Here is an 18,297-nt window from a genome sequence, read left to right as displayed (position 1 = left end):
TTTCATTTTTGAAAGGGGAAAATAACCACATTCTGTTTCCTAAAGAATCATGAGTGATACAGAGCATGTAAATGATACGAATGCTGAGGTAATCATTACTTTCTTAAACATTCATGCATAAAGCACTAAATGGAAAACACATCAAAATGTACCCTTTTTCTGAAAGTCTAGCAGTGGTGTTGGTATGGTTAGATATTATAGGTAGGGTGGGCAACACTGTCCATTGTTAAGGTTGCCAGATACTTTGCATTATAAAACCCTGTTTCAGTTACTTATAACTTTGGCAAACTTTAACTGTTTGGCCTGAAACGTTCCATGCCTAGTGTCTGCCTCAGGCTGAATTTTTGGGGAAATTTCACCCAAAACGGTTCAGCCATTTCAGACTGAGACTAGTGAAAAATACATTGTTTTGCCCATGTTAACAAATTATGGTGTCTTTTTCTTTGAGCAGCTCTACCATCCCCATGTTTTGGAGCAGGAATTTAAAATTTGGCAGGGGCTGGCCTTGATGGCATGGATATACCATTTGCCATCCCCCTGAAAATCTGTCCAAATTTTACTAAGTTATAAATCTTTGAAAAAAATCTCCATATTCACATACACAGTAGAGACTTGCTAGACTTTACCAGTGAAATTCCTGAAGATTCCATCTACACTGAGCATGCTGTAGCCCAGGGTTGAGCAGAACTTTCCCTGCAATTGTAGCTCTTGGCTGCAGTGGGCCATGCTGGGGCTGGGGCTGGGCACATGATCAGAGAGGAGGGAGCCAAGGAGGGAAATGAGGGAGTGGGGACAACTGTGAATCAGAAGGTGGGGGGAGACTGAGATTGGCTGAGGAATTGGGGAGAGGGCACATGGAATGGCTGGAAAAGGAGACTGAGTCAGGGGAAGGAGGTAAGTGGGGAGGAATAACAGATCTGACAAGCAGCTAAGTTGTGGGAACATGGGGGGAATGAAGACTGCATGAACAAGGAACTGGAGTGTGGGGAAGATACTAAGATTGGGCAGGAAGCCCACAGAGGGAGATTGGTACTGGGAGCCAATGGGGATGGAGAACATGGGCTGGAGGAGAAGAGCAACTGGAGTCCCAGATTGGGGAAAGAGAGAGATTGAATAAGGGGCAAGGTGACGGAATTTGGAATTGACTGGGATTGGGAGTTGGAGGAGACTAAGACTGGGACAGAGAGTCTGTGCGTGAAACTAAGACTTGCTGGGCAAGAAGACTGGGGATGGGGTGAGAACACTGTGGAGTAGAGAGTGGGCAAGCCATGCAAGGAGAATGGAACCAAGGAGCCAGAGGTGGGAAGAGCAGGACTGGGATAAAGACAGGTTGGAAGGGACATAGCAGAAGTGGTCATGCTTTGGGGGGAAAGGGCGGAAAAGTCTGTGCTCACCAGAGCACTCTCCACTCCAGAGACTGGATTGGAACGCAAGGTTCCTGCGTCTCCCCATGCATCTGCTGTCATCAGATGTCTGTGAACATAAGAATGGCCATACTGGGTCAGACCAAAGATCCATCTAGCCCAGTATCCTGTCTTCAGACAGTGGCCAATGCCAGGTGCCCCAAGGGGGATGAACAGAACAGGTAATCTTCAAGTGATCCATTCCGTCACTCATTCCCAGCTTCTGGGAAACAGAGGCTAGGGACACCCCAGATGTGAAAGCCATTGGTAAAGTTTCTCATCCACCTCTAGGGCTGATCCATATAGAAGATGACAGCCTACTACTGCTATCAGTTATTCCATTAACTCAAGCCGAGGTCTGTGCGATGGATCCAAAGGTTCCAACCCTACTAAAGACCTATGTCGGTGTGGGTATGATGCCACACTAATTTGGTTTTGCTTTTTTAAAAAATTAGGAAATTCCACACAAAAATAAGTGTGAAAAGAATATTTTAAATTTGCAAATCAAGCACTCATATGTTAGAAAATGCCAGAATTAAGGTTGGCTGTGCAACAGTAATTTAACCTCTTTATGCATATGCATTTTGATAGTCTTTAATTACATGATCACATACTATTTTTTCCACAATACCCCACCTAATTCAGGCCACAGGATTGATCTGCTCTAGTGATAAATCAGGGTTGTGTAATGAAGGAGACTGCTGTCTGTCGGACCCCTGCTGCAGAAGTCAAACAATGTGTAGAGAAAGAGGTAGGGTTTGCAGAAGAAGAAAGAATGGATGAATTCTGCCCTGAGGAACTGGATTCTGCTCCTGCTATCACAGAGTTGCTGTGTGATGCTGGCTGAGTTGCTTAATGCAAACTTTTCATACATAGTCACTTAGTATGTGTTCCCTATTTTCTGAATGCTTTACTTGAAACCATGAGGTCTTATTTGCAGATGTGCTGAGCACTCACAACTGCAGTGAAGTCTGTGGGAGCTCTGCTTTGGACATACGAAGTGCTATGTAATGCTAAGTACTTTGAAAAAGCAGGTCCTAGTCAGGAGCATGCACAAGGTGGGAGGGGCAAGCAGGGTCATGCCCCCCACCCAAATCTCCGTGCGTCCCTGTAGCCCAGAGACGGAAAACACAGCAAGGTGGCTGGCCACCGGCTGAGCTTCTCCTCCCCCCACTCCTACAACTGCTGCTTCTCCATCCCTGCTGCTTGAGTCTCACGAGTTGCCTCTGCCTTCACCCCTGACTCACCTCAGTGAGCTTGTGGGGAAAAAATAGGCAACCTTGAATTGATTGATTTTTTTGTTTTTGTTAAGAAAGTACAAACTTGCAATAGAAGCTTGGTTTGTAATAATATATTCAATTTGGACATGTTGTCATAGCCCCATGCAGGACAGGAATACATTAGGGATTCATGCTTGTGCATCTGGTTGTGTGTGTGCAAAACAAAGTGGTACCCATTAAAATATTGCCATTTGCTAGTTATCAGCTTTACAGTAGTTCTATATTCAGTGTGTTTGTGTTGTGTTAATTAGGCAAAAAGGCCAGATTACAAAGATTTGAATGGTAACATTAACAGTCTGTAATGGCCTCAGACAAATACTGGGTTGTATTTTGCAAAGAAATTTAATTTCCACAATATCATCAAATCTAAGAAATGTAGACTATCATCCCATCTTTCTTTCACTCTGTATGTTTGTCTCCAAATCCGTGACTTCTGGAAAGAAATTCATGTAGATCTTTCTATTCAGCTTCATGAGTCCAATGTTTGTCTAATAGTTACAGTTTAATACTGAGAGGTAATGTAACTAACATACATATTAAGAGTAAAATATGCTTGTTCTTGTTTTTAAAAGTGTATTTAATTTTTTTGATTCAATCGGAGGAATCCTTATTTTCAAGCTTAGCACTAAGTAGTATATGCCCAATGATCACTTGACTAAATTAACTAAAATAAATGTCTGAAGATCTTTAAAAATTGCCCTTGTGGTTCTTGAAGAATCAGAAGATAGAGATATCTTCCCCTGTGCTCAGTGGAAGGATTGTGATGATTTGGATTTTACCCATCCTGTTCACATTACTGCCTGGGTAATGTTTTCTGTGTGGTTTGGTCTGAGTGATGTATGTGTGTACTTGTATTGTGTAAAATGCAAATGAAGAAAATTGAAACTACTGAGGTGAATTTCAGTTTGAATTTGAGTTTGTGCAAATGTTACACTTGTGAATGCTTAGTTCATGTGTGTACTGGTGAAGTCAATGGAACTGCTCACATGAATTAAGTCAGTGGTCCTCAAACTCTGAAGTACGGAGGAACGTCCAGGGGGCGCGGAGGGGCTGGACCAGTCCCCTCGGAGGGGCAGGGACGGAGCGCCACCCAGCCCTGCTATGCCCTATCTCCACTCCAGCCCCCACTGTGCCCCTCGTGGCCTCAGCTTACGGTTGCCAGGTTACCCGTAGCAACTGGCCTCCACCACCAGAAGGTGGGAAGAGCAGCAGCTGCTGCTGGAGCATGGAGGAGCACTCAGCAATGGCTCTGGTGGAGAGAAGTCTCCTCCGTCCTGCCCCACTTACCCCTCCACCCCTGGAGTGCAGCTCCCCCATCCCCATCCTGTCCCATACCCCCCACCTGGGGACCAGTGAGTTAAGTGCGCAACAATGTAACAGTCAGACTTATTGCCTCTTTCTATGTGGTAAATACAAATGACTAATTAAAAAAATTCTTAGCGGCAATGTGGCTGAAATACTCATTGAAGTCAATGGAATTTTCTGACTTCAACAGGGCTAGGAGTTTGCCCTATGTATCTGTACTAATAACGACTGTACTTAAAACATCTATGGATCCTGACCGGGACTATTATTTTTTTAGTGTTCAGTTGTATCTACTTTCGGTAGAAGGGTAACACTAGATAAATTGTATGTTCCTCTGATTAGTGTATTTTGTGCAGCCATAAATAAGCAAATCTTAAGAGATGCAGATATATCGGGGGGGGGTTGTTTATATTTTTGTAATTTGGTGGCGGTCCTGCTGTTAGTCAAAATTCACCAGATGTATTGGTGCCCAAGTCAAGCACTAAAATTTGATGTTCCATAGCTGAAATTGTTCTGTAATCTTTAGCACTTTTAAAATGGTATAAAAACATATAAGACATCAGGGTCACCGGAGTTTGAATTCCGTCTTAAAGCTGATTCTTTGGAGTTATCTTTCCTTACTGCTGTTTTTATGGCAAAAAATGTGCATTGTTGCATTGGGAAATGTGAAATTTGCACTGTATGATTATTGCATTGTAAAAATTTTTATTTCAGTCTCTATTATGGACATTTTAGACAATTTGACAATTGTTCTGTGTAGATGAAGCACCTTAAATACTTTTATCAAACCATGATATACATCTCTTTTACAGTGTGCCTTAAATACTTGAACTAATTGTTAACTTATTGTATTTAGTAAAAGCTAATAATTCTAAAATCTTTTTAAATTTCGGATTGATGTAATTCTGTACAGCTCTTATTGGATATTTTATTTGCATAGAAAATTCCAGCAGCTGTGCTGTGGTCTATGCATAGATTCTATGACATTCTTAAATTTAAAAAGAAAAGGTGTCAAAGAAGTTTGTTTTTCAGTGTTTTGAAATACAAATGCTGAAGAGATAATTACTGTTTAGCCAAATTCTAATTGTGTGCAGTGAACTGCTGTGTTGATTTAGATAATTTGCCACTAGCACTTTAGAAGTTTTCTGTTGTCAGATTTACAAATTAGAAATAACATTCTGTTCAGAAATTGGTGAAAGGGAGCGCCACCCAGCCCTGCTATGCCCTATCTCCACTCCAGCCCCCACTGTGCCCCTCGTGGCCTCAGCTTACGGTTGCCAGGTTACCCGTAGCAACTGGCCTCCACCACCAGAAGGTGGGAAGAGCAGCAGCTGCTGCTGGAGCATGGAGGAGCACTCAGCAATGGCTCTGGTGGAGAGAAGTCTCCTCCGTCCTGCCCCACTTACCCCTCCACTCCTGGAGTGCAGCTCCCCCATCCCCATCCTGTCCCATACCCCCCACCTGGGGACCAGTGAAAGGATGTTTTTTATATACAGTGGAAATTTGAAATAGGGTGCTTAAATGCTAAAATATTATTTTATATATTCAATAAGCATAAAGATTTTGTTTCATAAAACTATCATTTATTGTGCCATAATCTTAGAATGGTTTAGATTATTACCTTGTTTAGTATATTTTCTAAGTATGTTTTGTGTTTCATTCTATTAATGTTCCTGTTTCATAATGAGGAGAATTGGCATTTTTTAAAAAGTTCAAAAAGGGAAGGTATGAATTATAAAAAATTTCAAAAAAAATGTATATGAAATTTTTACCTTGCAAGTTAAGTAAATGTATTTTTAAGACACCTCTTCTGTCCTTAAAATTTTAAATTAATCTGGCCTTACTGAAAAAGCGTTTCTAGTAATGTTCTAGTAATTTGTTGATGTTAAAAAATAGGAGTGCTACACAAATAAATGGGCTCATACTTTTTCCTTTTTGACAAGTTAGGTTTGTTTGTAAACACAACTAAGAGACCTTCGTTAATTAAGTTAATTTCAATCATTTGCCACCTTTTATTATAAAGGCAAAAATACATATGAGCAATATAAACTAGATGTTATTCTGATCAGTATAAATAAGCACTATATGTGCTTTTATAAACACCATGCTCTGTAGCATATTGGCCTTTCCCAATAGTAAAGCCTATGCCATGAATTCATCAGTGGGGGTATAAAATCAGCTTTCAGGCAGAGAAAGGGGCCTTATCCATAGCAGCTTCTCTGGATTTTGGAGTGGCACCAAGAAGATCAGCTCACCACAATGGCGCGGCTCTGGTACTTACGACCAATAGCAGAAGACTATTATTGGTAAATTGTGGAATGTCAAGGGGTTCCATTATTGGCCAGTGTTGTAGGATTTGGGGTTCTACGTTCAGTAGTCCAGTGGTTCTCAAACAGGGGTGTCAAGGTTCCTTCCCCACTCTGAACTCTAGGGTACAGATGTGGGGACCTGCATGAAAGACCCCCTAAGCTTATTCTTACCAGCTTACGTTAAAAACTTCCCTAAGGTACAAACTTTGCCTTGTCCTTGAACAGTATGCTGCTACCACCAAGCATTTTAAACAAAGAACAGGGAAAGAGACCACTTGGAGACGTCTTCCCCCAAAATATCCCCCCCAACCCCTACAGCCCCTTTCCTGGGGAAGGCTTCATAATAATCCTCACCAATTGGTACATGTGAACACAGACCCAAACCCTTGGATCTTAAGAACAATGAAAAATCAATCAGGTTCTTAAAAGAAGAATTTTAATTAAAGAAAAGGTAAAAGAATCATCTCTGTAAAATCAGGATGGTAAATACCTTACAGGGTAATCAGATTCAAAACATAGAGAATCCCTCTAGGCAAAACCTTAAGTTACAAAAAGACACAAAAACAGGAATATACATTCCCTCCAGCACAGCTTATTTTACAAGCCATTAAACAAAAGAAAATGTAACGCATTTTCTAGCTAGATCACTTACTAACTTTACAGGAGTTGTAAGGCTTGCATTCCTGAGCTGTTCCCGGCAAAAGCATCACACAGACAGACCAAACCTTTTGTTCCCCCCCCCACTCCAGATTTGAAAGTATCTTGTCTCCTCATTGGTCATTTTGGGTCAGGTGCCAGTGAGGTTACCTTAGCTTCTTAACCCTTTACAGGTGAAAGGGTTTTGCTTCTGGCCTGGAGGGATTTTATAGCACTAGATACAGAAAGGTGGTTACCCTTCCCTTTATATTTATGACAAGGGGTCTGTGTACTCCTGGGGGTACTCAGAGATTGTCCAGGGGAGTACATCAACTCTTGTAGATATTTGCTTAGTTTTACAACAGGCTACATAGAAAGCACTAGTGAAATCAGTACAAACGAAAATTTCATACAGACAATGACTTGTTTATACTGCTCTGTATACTATACACTGAAATGTAAGTACAATATTTGGTAAAAAATGAGAAAGTAAGCAATTTTTTGGTAATAATGTGCTCTGACACTTTTGTGTTTTTTGTCTGAGTTTGTAAGTTTTTAAATGAGGTGAAACTAGGGGTACACAAGACAAATCAGACTCTTGACATGGGTACAGTAGTCTGGAAAGGTTGAGAGCCACTGCGGTAGTCTACACAGGGCTGCAGACCTTGACTAGCCCTTAGAATACTTCAGGCCTGTAAGGTTTAAATGGGCTGGTTAGACCTTGAACTCCTAAGTTGCTCAAGATATAAGTATAGAAAGGAAAGAAGGCAATCATGTGACTTCCGTTGGTGGTGGTTGTCTCCCTCATCACTGCTGTTGTGACAGTGAATAATGATGTATTTGTTTACTTCTATTACCATAGTGCAGAAAGACTACAAGTAGGGCCCCATTGTGCTTTACAGACACAATGGTGTAGTAAGGGAGTAAGTTACATGCGTTGTTGCTGGTTATATTTTAACTTTACCAGATTGCGATGTGATCACCTGATTTGAATGGCACCTATATATGTATCATTGAATTAATTGCATAACGGTTAGGCTAAACACTGTAATTAAAAATGGCAATGTCCTGTGGTCCCTAATATAGTATATATAGCAGTAGTTAGATTTTATATAATATTTTATTCACTAAATCTCAGCTGCTCACAGTATTAACAACTTTTTTAAATTTTTTTTCTGGAAGGAGACAATATACAAGTGTCTTGGGGTAGAATTTACACTTTTTTAATGTTCCCTTTTCCACCCCCTTTTATTAGACTGTGAATCTGCAATTTGCAATGAGTGAGCAGACGACAGTACCCATACAGAGCCCTGTTAACACAATGGGACTACTCAATCTTAATGTTAAATACTTTGTTGAATTTGGGGTCAGAGTTACTACTTTAGCTCAACTGGTAGAGTTTTCATTCTGGACTATTTTATTTTATTTAGATTAACAAAAGCACCCTTCTAGAAGTTCTGAACCCTTTACAATTATTACAAAAAGTACAGTGTAATGTATACTATTTCCACCTCTCACATTTCTCTGTAGAATAATCTATTTAACGGGATGTGTGTTGATAGTTATAGATGCACATGTGCACTGAAAGTAAACCTTTAGGCAAGTTTTCCAGAGTAATATATATTCAATTTCCAAAGGGTTTAATAACATTTCTCACCCAAGTTGTTGCCTAAGGTCTTGTCTACATAAACATTTAGTTCCCGAAAAGCTGGGGTGTGAAGCTAGCCTGCTGCTGACTAGCTGCCTGCATACATACTGCTGATGCGCATTAACAGTTTGTTAATTTAGTGTCTACTGTTCACATAGCTAATTCAAAGTGTTCATTAAAATATATCTTGCATTTTATAAATAAAGATTTAATAACAAAAATAATGAAGAATCTAAGCTAATGACATATTTTAGAGAGAGAAAATAAATTGTAATTGTGATTTCATTGTCAGTAGCAAAAAGAGACTGGAATGTCTCCATTATGTTCATTTGTTCATAGCAACATTTGAGGTATGACCCTAGAAAGTATTAATGTAACAAAATATTCATAATAAAAGTAAAATCATCTGAGATGCTGAAGTTTTAACCTATCTATTGAGTTTATACAGTGTTTTCAACCATTTTAATGTACCTTTACTGATAGACAGTGTCTTATTTATACACTGCTTCTTTAAGATGTTAATAATTAGGATATGTCTTCACTGCAACGTTAAGTCAGGTGATCAGCAACTGCTTGCGGGCACCCAGTTTGGAGCAATGAAATTGACAAAAATGACAGCCAACCGCCTATGTAAGTAACACAGTGTCTACATGGACACTGTGTCGCCTTATCTACATTGATATAAATAGAGGTGGAGATGTGTTGTTGTAGCAGGACACTTATACCAGCAGGAGCAAGGATGTAGTGTGTACATTGACATAGTTAGGTCAACATAAGCTGCCTTATGTCAACCTAACTGTGTAGTGTAGACCAGGGCTGAGTTACCATGTCCTCACTAGTGCTGCTCTTTCTCATATGTGTTGCTAAAATTTCAGTGGGCGTATCCCATGGTTCTGGGTAGTACACTGAGCAGTAAGCTGAGCCACTCTATGATTCTTTCCAAAAGAATTGTGGGAGAACTTGCCTGTCTTTCTGGGCACACAAGCACAATTGTGGGAAGGCACTGGAGGACTATCAAGCACTCAAGTGGTTTTGCCTGTGTCCTCACTGCAAAGTGGACAGGTTACCAGACTGCGTGAAAGCCTCACTTGGGTTTTAGGCTGTAGCCCCAGACGAGACTGCGACTCCAGGCTGAAAGCACCCAAACTCTGGTAACAAGATTTTGTGTGTGGACAGGAGGATGGTTGGGGCAACACCTAAGTAAGAGCCAGAGTTAATGCTGCAGTGTAGATATACCCTTAATTACATAATTGCAGCATATGTTAAGACTGTTTATTCTACCTCAGCCTGTCTTTGCATAAGAAAACAAAAGAAAAACAAACAAAATCAGCTTGTTTACAGTGACCAAATAATTTTGAGGGAGCTATTTCAATCTTTTAGGTTAATATTTATATTAACTTTATTTACTATTTATATTTAAGTTAAAATCAATAAAAGAAACTCCTTTTAAAGTTTTCTTTCAAAATTTCACAACTCATGAAATTCAAAATTAAGACACTCCATCCTTAAATCAAGTGGTTGTTTTGGTATGAGTTATCAGAGCTACTTCTGTAGTTTAGCTGGCAGAGCATTTGCCTAGGTAAGATGATGATTCAGATTCTAGTGCCTGCATATTAATTCTTCTTGTGCAGTGTTATTGGTAAGTATTGTTCTTGTGCTTGTTTTTGAGTGTGTTGCATCCGCTAACATATGTATTGGTAAAATGAAGCTTAACATTAGAGAAATATGATGTAGGCCTTCTCAGGATGACAGCCCCTTCCAAAAGTATGTTTAATTTCCTAGACAGCTCATTGCTTACAAATCCAAGGTAGTATATACATTGAGAAAAATTGCACATGGTAGAGTCAGTATCTTGGGAGGATTCCTCGAGTTGCTAAATTCCACTGCTTCAAATCAATGTCTGGGTGCATTTTATTTTATTGATTTTATCACGTGGTTACCCATAGTTTGATTATGCGTCTGTTCTAGTGAAAAATCTCCTCTGTTATTGCAGTAGTTTAAAAGATGATCGCTAGTGATAATTAAAATGAGAGATTGGAAACAATTTATTATCAAAATATGGATAATATTTTTTTAAAAAAATTCTGTTCGGTCCAATATTAGACTTCAGAAATTTACATCAGATGGATTTAAACCATAAAAACAAAAATTGTTATTCATAAGTGTGTATATGTGCATCTTATTTAAATGTTAGCTATTAAAGGAATAAGCTTCCTGAAAGGTACATTTATTATATACACAAGTCCCATACTCAAATGCAGTGGAATTGTGTAAATAGGAAATATTGGGTACCTGATAAAATCCTATAAATTATAGATTTTTATGCTAACAGTATGACATATTTTAAGACTACTGTTGAAGGTAGTTAATTTATAAGGTTTATAGCTACCAGTGCATTTCCGTTTAATGCAGGTTTCATTGTATTGTGTGAACACATGGTATTTGTTTGACATTTTATGTGGATGCACATACATACGTGTGTGTATTTTATAATAGTTTTCTCGTGATAATTTAAGATATCAAAGTGGCAGAAAAACATTCATAGTAATCAGAAATCCTTTATTAAATAAAAAAGTCTTATAACGTACACTTCCATACAATTGCTTTGTCTGTCATATGGATGGTGACATAAGTTCTTTTAAAAGAAATTATTTCACTCAGCTCAGAAAGCCATACTGTAGCCATCTGGTGTCATCTTGGTAGATTATAACTGTTTTTGCTAGCATTCTCCTACTGTGTTAAAACAATTCAGATATGTTCTGCTTGCCAGCAGGTTATAAATATATTTTTAATCACACTGGTAACATTACTATTAGCGTATGTCAGGTTCTTACAGGTCAGTTAATTTCTGTCTTCAGCATGGGAAATGGATTAAAAAGATGGAAGAAATGAGAGACTGTGACAGGATAGGGACAGGAGCTTTATACTTTCCCACCTAAGATATGTGAAAAAGTAAGCAACCTGTAGCAAGCACTTTCAATCTGCAGAAGGTGCTCCTTGTTCTCTTCAACCCCTAAATACTAGCAGGTCACTATTCATTTTTTCCAGGTAACCAATTACTATACCAGTATGAATATAGAGTTTGTTACATGGACAACCCTTTCAAAGCAGCAATTAGAACTGGCCTTTAGGGTCTGTATTGTAGTAATTAATCATTCAGTGTAATCAGAAACCACTGTCAGAACAATCTGCTTTCTGTGCTCTTAAACCAGAGGTTCAAAACTTGGTTTGCAGCTTGTTCAAGGTAAGCCCTGGCGAGCCGCGACTTGCTTTGTTTACCTGAGCATCCGCAGGTACGGCCGCTTGCAGCTCCCAGTGGTCACAGTTTGCCGTTCCCGGCCAATGGGAGCTGCGGGAAGCAGTGGCCTGGCCCAGAGTACAGCTCCCTTTGGAACACACCTACAAATTGAGTATATGACAACTTCAGCTTCAGTTCTCCCCTCCATGGCTTCTTGTTACTAATAAGAGCTAGGACAGAGAGAGCGTTTAAGCCCAAGTTTTTAGAACATACGATATTGCAGCTCTGTAACAGAAGCAGCTACTTCATTCCTGTAGCATCAGAAAGAAAGAAAAAGAAATAGCTGATAAACCTGAACAGTTCCATTGGCATTTCTTGGCATAGTTCATTTAGGTTGCTCTAAATAAGTGAAGGGTTTGTGTTTAGTTTTAAAAAGGGCTGTCAAGCGATTAAAAAAATTAATCACACTTTTAAACAATAATAGAATACCATTTATTTAAATGTTTTTGACATTTTCAAACATATTGATTTCAATTACAATGCAGAATACAAAGTGTACAGTGCTTACTTTATTTTTTATTACAAATATTTGCACTACTAAAAACAAAAGAAATAGTATTTTTCAGTTCACTTAATACAAGTACTGTAGTGCAATCTCTTTATCACGAAAGTTGAACTTACAAATGTAGAATTATGTACAAAAAAGACTTCATTCAAAAATAAAACAATGTAAAATTTTAGAGCCTGCAAGTCCACTCAGTCCTACTTCTTGTTCAGCCAGTCGCTGAGAGAAACAAGCTTGTTTACGTTAACAGTGAGATTAAAACAGTGAAATTAAAACTGCAATTGTGATTAATTTGTTAAATCGTGATTAATTTTTTGGAGTTAATCGCATGAGTTAACCAGTTAATCGACAGCCCTAGTTTTAAATTAACAAAAGTATCTAGTATCTGAGATGTTGTCATGATTTTTAAATGTTTGCTCTGTAAAGGGTAATAAACTTTAAAAAATTACATTGAAAATTCAGTTGTCTTCTAAAGAGTTATTGTACCAAATTTTGGAGAAAATTCAGTCATTAAGGAATATATTATGATTATGGATCCACCCAGAACTAGTTAGAGACATCCTGGAGTGAGATGATGATTTAGACAATCGCCATTTCCTCTCTGTTCCCCCATAAGAGGGGTGACAGGCTTATAGCTACCAAAGTTTGCATTCAATAGACGGCTAATTTAACTGTACTGGCTGCAACTTGGGAGAGTGTAACCAAGGCTCTATCCACTCCCTGTCTTCTCATATCTACCTGCACACGGGAATGGGGAGCAACAGCTGTGCAAAGACTACTTTATCTCCAGTTCTGCTACCTGTGATGTAGAAAGCCAGACTCAAGGGGTGTCTTGTACCTCACTTCCATCTTGCGTCACCATAAAAGCCTGGCCATGATTTGCCCCTAAATATGAAATGGATTGTATCTTGCTGTAACATAACTTTAACTGCAGAGCCTCTGCCAACACCTCCTTAATCATTTGAAGCTATTGTAAAAACAGGGTTTGTAATGGGATATTTAATTTCATACTTGATATTTTATTTGTGTTTACAGAATATTTGTAACTGGCTGCCTACAACTACCCTCCATCCCCACTTTTTGTGTTTTTGTTTTTATTTTAATGTATTCGAAGTACTCAGCTGTGACTAGGCATGACCACATTTGGTATTTGATATTGTGCAATCAGGGTTGAGAATTAATTTCATACTATCTTATGGCCTCATACTATAAGAACCCTAACTTGGTGTCTTGATGAAGTACTAATGAAAAATTTTTTATGCTCCTGCTGCTTGTCATTTTAACTTCCGTAAATACACCAACAGTCACCAAATTTGGGTAGATTCATAGGCAAGTATTCAGCTGAACATACTTTTCTTTACAGCGAATATAGCAAGATTAAACTCGAAGATGCTCTCAGTGTACTCATTCTAAATAATAGCAGGTGGAAGGAGGGGTTTTGCTTTCAGTGAAAATGGATAGGCACTCCCTGCAATTGCACATTGAATCAGATAGACAGAGACAGCTGCAGAAGGGAGATATGCATAGCAGAAACCAAATCAATTGGATTCAGTCACATCCAAATGAAATTACATCAGTCAATAACTTTCCTTTCAAGTGACTGAAATCTTTCTGGCCCAAATTTCTCTTGTCAGGTTACTCAGTTTTGCCAGTGATTAAAGTATCTTAAAATTGCTTCGATAACATCAAGGACCTTGTTGTGACAAGTTCTGTAAATGCAGTCTCTTGAAAGAGAAAGCTGGGTTTCAAGTAGAGTATTGAGTGTATTGATCAAATTTCTTTCCATTGGTCCTCAGAAGCTTTTGTTCGCAAAGATATTGCAGAATGAAGGAAATCTATACTTCTCACATTGAAGGAATTCATTTCCATGTCTGATATCTATATTTTATTTTATTCTTATATGTGGTTATGTGACTTCTTTTTAAAAATTTAAAATAGTTCTAGAAGTACAGTGTACTTATTCTAAAGTGGAATAGTATAGTTTTGAAACACATAATCCTATAAATCAATAGACTGTTGTATTTGTTTGCCTCAGTCAGCATATTTATTAAATGTGGGGATACACTGACCACCTTTAAAAGGTTAGCATTTACTAACCATTACCACCTACACGGCTGCTACTCTGAAACCTGAGAGTGGCTGAGATTTAGTTTCCATCTGTACCTGAGATGTTATGATCTGTATTTGTTGCTGTATTTGTTGCTACTGTGAATATTGATTTTTGTTATTGTTTTATTTTCTTTTTTGTGTTTTGTTCAAACTGATCATTATATATGTATTCTGTAGCCATTCAGGAAATATTTGTAATTGTTTACACTTAATCTATAGTGAGAAGAATTTTATTAATTAACACTGTCTAGGTTTAGGAGCCATATTCCATACCATTGATTTGTTTTGTTTAATGAATTAGTAAGATTCTTGATTTTTAGAAGGGCTGAGCTCTGGCAATACCCAGTGACTTAACTGGGAATTGTGGGTACTCATCACCTCTATCACCTTGTCTAGAGTGGAGAAAAGGGTGAATTCTTAAAACATTAGTTCACATGATTTTCAGCACCACTTAGTATCTAGTGCCTTTTAAAATGTTAGTAGTTCATGGTGAACTCTAGATGGTGAGTTCTAGATTTCAAATTTCATTTAAAATGTTCATTGTGTTTGAAGGCCACCCCAATCTATTTCCTTCCACTGCCAACTACTGTCATATCCCATCCATGTATAATTTCCCCCACAACCCCAAACACATGTAGGGACTTGTCAGGATTTACAAAAGGGTAGTTTCAAGCTTTAATGGACCTCATAAGATCTATCGAAGTAGAGTGCGCCTTCTATGGACCTCATGCACAGACCCAGCTTAAATTTTGGATGCTCATTTACAGGTTTTGTTGAAAAAAGTTAAGTTTGAAAGTATGTGTATCATTGGAATCTGGCTAATGCCCCGAAACATCCTCTCTAACAAAAATTCTACACCTTTTAAAAACAAGAGATTCCCACTATCATCTCAGAATCCTGCATCACTCACTATTGCCTCACTCAGTTTGTACTCCCCCCTTCCTCTTGTCTATAAATGCTATCAGCAAAAGAACTAATAAAAAGGTTCGGGGTGCTTTCTCTGGAAAAATCTCAAAATATTCCAGTCGGTTCAATTTCCTGTATTTGTGAAGATTTAAGGTAATTTCAAGAGCTTTTACACAAAAACTACATATTTTTTTACCTGACTAGGGGAAGAGGAAGCTGATATGGACAGGGTGTGTGTGTGTGTGTGTGTGTGTGAGAGAGAGAGAGAGAGGTTGTTTCTTTCTTCTCTTATTCCCTGTACAGGAAGGAGAGACAGAAAGGGATTCAGCTTTTTCCTTTCTGCCATGGAGGGTAGGGGAAGTCAACAGGTTCTTTTAGAGGAACAGAGGTGTATAGGGAACCTCCCTAGCTATAACACCTTTCCTCCCTCTTCCCCTTCTCCCCCCCCCCCCAAAAAAAAACAAAAACAAAAACAAAAAACCCCACACAGCTCTTCTGGCCTGCTATTGCTCCATCCACTGACTGGAAAGTCTGGGGAACTCATGTTTCCATTTCAGATTCTCCTGCCTAGCAAGTCCTCACTTCTCCCGTCACAGATGGAAATGTGAGTTCTGTGACTAAATCGACCAGTCATTTTTGATAATCTCAACAAGCAGGAGCTGAGACTGGAAATGTATAGGTTGGCTAGATTAAGTAGGGCCCTTGAAGTGGAAGACAAGGATTTGAAGTTGATGTAGTAAGTGAGAGGAAGCCAGTGAGGGGACAAGAGAAAAGGACTAGTTGTTTGGATCAGTAAGGGTTGGGGGTAGATGAAATGGAAAGGGGAGAGGCAAAGGGGAGAGTCATCACATCACTCAGTGTCAGGGTTGATTTAATCATGATTTAAATCAGCAAGCAGAAAACCTGGATTTAAATAATCCATTTTAATCATGTTTTGCATTCATACTTTTGAGTTATTTTCCTAAAGAAAGAATGATTTTCATTGGCGAGCAACCACTAAAACTGGTTGATTTGCTACTAAATATAGCTTTCACACTAAATCTGGGGCCTCTTTTTGCTATCTATACATATTTATTAAAGCAGTAATAAACCTTAGCTTACATTTATTCAGATTCTTAATATTGATATTTTTTCTTATTAGAAAATGATGAATGATGCATTTCTTAGTAATAGATTATTATTAATTTTTATTTGTGATTCATGTCAGTCTCTAGCTGGATGTAAATTCAAATGCAACTTAAAATGCACAAAAACAGAATTTAAATATTTTTTAAAATTAAACTACCTTAAATGTGCTGGATACATAGGAAAAAATATTTATCAAAATGTGTTTCATTTAAAGCTAATTGATATGTTAAACAAAGGGAGTATTATCTGTAGTTAGTTTATTGAACTGATGGTTTCTGGTCACTGTGTCCTTCAAGATTTTAGAACTAGTAGATTTTACCCCCCACACATAGTGTTTGCTAATAAATTGGAAGAAGAAAACAAGGTTTTCTGCTTTTTCAACTCCAAATTGGTTTCTTAACTTTTGACTGAATTAGTCATTGAACTGAACTAGTTGAATAAACTGAAATGAATAAAATATTCTCTCTGTACCTGCAGATGATGTTATTGCTGTCAAAAGCTGGCTTAGCACTCAGCAAACTCTAGTACTGCCACCAACTCAATGGTCTGATTTTCATTAAAACTTGGCAGCAAACATGTACTGCTTAATATTATTTTTTGTATTTAATTTAAATGATTTTAATAAATTATAATAAGCTTAGGCCTTAACATAGGATGTCAAATTTAAAATTTAATTTTAAATAGGTTTATTTTAAAAAATAATCTGTATTTAATGTATATAAAAATCTGATTTAAATTAAAAAATCTGTTTTTTATTATTTGTTTTTAATTATTTATTTTTATCCACCCTGTTTCTCATGAGCGGGTTGTGGACAAGAGTTTTAATAGTAATGACAAAGAAGAAATGTTTTGTGAGTTTTCCACAAATCAGTAAAATTGCTAATCAATTGCTATTTGTGGATAATGTGAGTTCTATTATATTTATATATTTATATATAAATATATAAATTAATATATTTGCTCAGTTATATTTTTTTTGTCTTCCATTTACATGAATCAATTGTTGCTTGAGCTGCTTATATGTATAAGTAGCCATTGTTTCCTTAAATAGCCTATAGTAAATTAGGTGGAGGCGTTTTGATGTGAAAGAAATGTTGACGTAGCCCAATTTTGGAAATACTGTAAATATGAAATTAGAGAGTAGGCAGTATAAAGCTTGTTTTTAAATGGAATAGTTTTCTTTGTTAATGTATATGTAACAAACATTCATTATGTTGCATTTTTCATTAAGGGAAAATTACTACAGAATTGCTGTCTTGCTATTCCGAGGTATACACTGTTTAGATCTTTCACCCAGTGCCTTTTAACAGTGTACATAGTTTTTTTTAAAAACGTATTTAAAATATACTTTCTTCATAGGCTTCTTGGACCTGCTCTGCAGATCCTTTAGAGTACTCCTTTAGTGGCCTTGGTTTGGCTTTACATCAGTACTGTATGATGTGCAGACTCGTTATTAAAACTTAATTCATTAAATAGTAAAATCATTGTGGATGGGTGCAGCTAATTTTAGGATCTAACCATGTCTCAGTTCATCAAGATGAAGGGAGAAGTGGAGTGTATTTACATACGTTACTGCTTGCTCTTCAAAGGAATGGACCCCTAAATCCAACATTAAATGAACATTGGTGCTCGAAAACTGCAACACCATTCCTGTTATTTTTCTTTAAGTGGTAATTTTTCTTTGACACAGTCTCATTTTTTTACTCACTTTCCGCTTAATTACTTGTAATGTAAGCAGTATTTTTTAAAAGAGATACTAAATGTATTTTA

General features: G+C 37.7%; 1 protein-coding gene across 3 annotated transcripts in view; it reads left to right on the top strand.

Annotated features, from left to right (window-relative positions):
- The window catches only part of PHF14 (PHD finger protein 14), a 296,760-nt gene that overhangs the window by 174,118 nt on the left and 104,345 nt on the right, over nt 1-18,297 (top strand). The gene's annotated exons all lie outside the window — the stretch shown is intronic.

The sequence above is a fragment of the Natator depressus genome, chromosome 2 (genome assembly GCF_965152275.1).
Source record: "Natator depressus isolate rNatDep1 chromosome 2, rNatDep2.hap1, whole genome shotgun sequence".
In the NCBI taxonomy this organism is placed as follows: domain Eukaryota; kingdom Metazoa; phylum Chordata; order Testudines; family Cheloniidae; genus Natator; species Natator depressus.
This window is presented reverse-complemented; position numbering and strand designations above follow the sequence as displayed.